Raw genomic sequence first — 2,547 nt, 5'->3', positions numbered from 1 at the left:
GGGCGGGGGCGGGGAGGCGGCCCGGAGCCGCGCCGCACTCGGCCCGCCCTCCGCCGCGCTCGGACCGGCGTCGGTGGTATTCCTTAAAGGTCCTGATGGACAAGCTGAACAAAAACAACGGATGGTGCATCGAGTGGCTAAAGCTGCTAGAAACGCACGGGAAAAGTCAGAGGAGGTCCACTGAAATCTTAAAAGTTCCTTGACGCAGGAGTGTTTCACCCTTCAGCTGCACGTTCCATGCGAAACTTAACCATGTACTTGTAAGAAAAAGACTTCTTGCATCTTAACTGCCTTAATTTTAAAGAAAGGCATTTTTCAGCCACGATCCGCATTTCTAGAGTCTATATGACCTTCCTGTAGTTTTTAATTTAAAACACACATTTTCCTGTATGCTCCAATGAACCACCTGTACAGATAGTGCAAATACAAGCAAAGCAACGTGACATTTTGTGTAAGCCCTGCTTCATTTAATATATCCTCTTAGCATGTTTGAAAAACAAAAACACAGCTAGGAATAAGTGACTAAATGATAAAGAACTCCCCTTCATTTGTTGCCCATTAAGACTTCCCCTTGGTTTCTGCAATTGTCTCTATACTCCAGACAAAGACATTAAATCAAGTTACTAAGCATTGTTTTGGAAGAATCTGCCCATTTTAGTACAAAATGGGTACAACTCACTCTGTGGACTGCCTGAATTACTGCGGAGAAATCCAAGCACCACCACAGACTGTTCCTACTATGGAGTTGCTTACCTGCTGTGTGGAAGCCAACGATGGCACATGCACAGGAGAAAACAAGGAGGGCACTTTTTCCACACTTCGGCTTGGAATAGCTCTGACTTTCCAGATGCAAGTCCCAGGAGGGAAGGAAATAGCAGAATAACCTGCTATCAGATTGCAGCCATCTCCAGGGATAGAGGTGGAAAAGATTTTGTCCCGTTCATTTCCTTGCCTCAAATGAGGACAATACAAAATTAGCCCCAAAGGGAAAATTCTGGCACACAATCTGTGAAGAAGGAAATAATGTTTTTAATGGGCTATTTCAGGTTTAGCACATGCTGTTGTGTGAGTGGATGAGGCACATCATATAATCTTCATGGTGTTTCAGCCTTCAAGAAAAAAAAAGAAAAGAAAAAAAAAATTCTCTAGAACCACACAAATGTCAGGGAAATCCCTGTGAATCTTCACATTTGACTCCTCCCAAGCTTGGGGAGGAAGACCTCACAGCCCACTGCACATTTGACATTTACACCAATGTCAAACGCATCAATGCACATCCACTTCCCAGCTTTCACAAGAACTCCAGGTCCAGGCCTCTCTCCATGCCTGCCACCTCCCTGCAGCCTGCCAGGTCTCCAGCACTTCCTGAGATCCTCTGGCTATGGGCTAAGGCCCGGAGGGACTGAGCCCACCTTCCTGTCACACAATCAGTGGCTTGCAGCTCGTCTGACAGCCCAGCCGCTTTACTCCCAGGCTGCAGAGCTGTATTGGGTTTGCATAACCAGGTTTTGGTAGTGGGGGTGCTACAGGGGTGGCTTCTGTGACAAGCTGCCAGAAACTTCTCACATGTCTGACAGAGCCAATGCCAGGTGGTTCCAAGATGGACACACTGCTGATCAAGGCCAAGCCGATCAGAAATGGTGGCAATGCCTCTGTGATAACATATGTAAGAAGGAAATTAAAAAGTTATTGGGCAGATGTAATTGCAGCCAGAGAAGAGCAGAGTGAGAATACGTACAACTTTGCAGACATCAAGGTCAGTGGAGAAGAAGGAGGAGGAGGTGCTCCAGGCACCAGAGCTGAAATTCTCCATCATGAAGACCATGGTGAAGCAGGGTATCCCCCTGTAGCCCATAGAGGTCCATGGGGATGCAGAGATCCACTTGTAACCCATGGAGGAGCCCCATGCTGGAGCCGGTGGATGCCTGAAAGACGGCTTTGACTCCATGGGAAACCTGTGCTGGAACAGGCTCCTCCCAGAGACCTGCAGACCCATGGAGAGAGGAGCCCGCACTGGAACAGGTTCCCTGGTAGGACTTGTAACCCTGTGGGGGACCCACGCTGGCTGGAGCAGGCTGTTCCTGAAGGACTGCACCCCGTGGAAGAGTGAGTCATGTTGGAGCAGCTCTGAAGAACTGTTGCCCGTGGTAAAGAGTCACATTGGAGAAGTCCGTGGGAGGGACCTGCTGGAGCAGGGGAAGGACTCCCCTCTCTCCCTGAGCAGTGGCAGAAACGTGGGATGAACTGAGCGTAATCTCCATTCCCTGTCTCCCTGCGCCGCGGGGGGAGGGAGGGTCGGATGGAGGAGAAGGTGTTTTTAAAATTTATTTTACTTCTCATTATCCTGCTCTGTTTTTGTTCGTAGTAAATTCAATTAATATCCCCAAGTTCAGCCAGCTTTGCCGGTGACGGCAATCGCTTTGTGATCTCTCCTGGTCCCTGTCTCAACCCGTGAGCCTTCCGTTTTGTACTCTCTCCCCTGCCCACTTGTGGAAGGGAGCGACAGAGCGGCGTTGATTGGTTGGTGGGTGGGTGGGTGCGTCCCTG

The 2,547-nt window shown here is 49.4% G+C and overlaps 1 protein-coding gene and 1 long non-coding RNA gene across 2 annotated transcripts in view; both read right to left on the bottom strand.

Moving 5' to 3' along the window:
- Positions 1-975, bottom strand: part of LOC103614012 (tumor necrosis factor receptor superfamily member 1A) — a 23,954-nt gene extending 22,979 nt beyond the window's left edge. The window contains exon 1 of the mRNA XM_017731878.1: positions 754-975. The gene's annotated coding sequence lies outside the window, so the exon portion shown is untranslated. The remainder of the gene's footprint in view (positions 1-753) is intronic.
- Positions 976-1,009: 34 nt separating this feature from the next.
- LOC108446134 lies at positions 1,010-1,775 on the bottom strand. Its single transcript, XR_001861247.1, has 2 exons — positions 1,739-1,775; positions 1,010-1,109 (listed from the first exon to the last, which is right to left on the bottom strand). It is a non-coding gene; the product is annotated as an uncharacterized LOC108446134 (long non-coding RNA).
- Positions 1,776-2,547: the final 772 nt, after the last annotated feature.

The sequence above is a fragment of the Corvus brachyrhynchos genome, unplaced genomic scaffold, assembly GCF_000691975.1.
Source record: "Corvus brachyrhynchos isolate BGI_N302 unplaced genomic scaffold, ASM69197v1 scaffold3, whole genome shotgun sequence".
Classification (NCBI taxonomy): domain Eukaryota; kingdom Metazoa; phylum Chordata; class Aves; order Passeriformes; family Corvidae; genus Corvus; species Corvus brachyrhynchos.
Note: the sequence above shows the minus strand (reverse complement) of the source record. Positions and strands in the feature narration are given on the sequence as shown.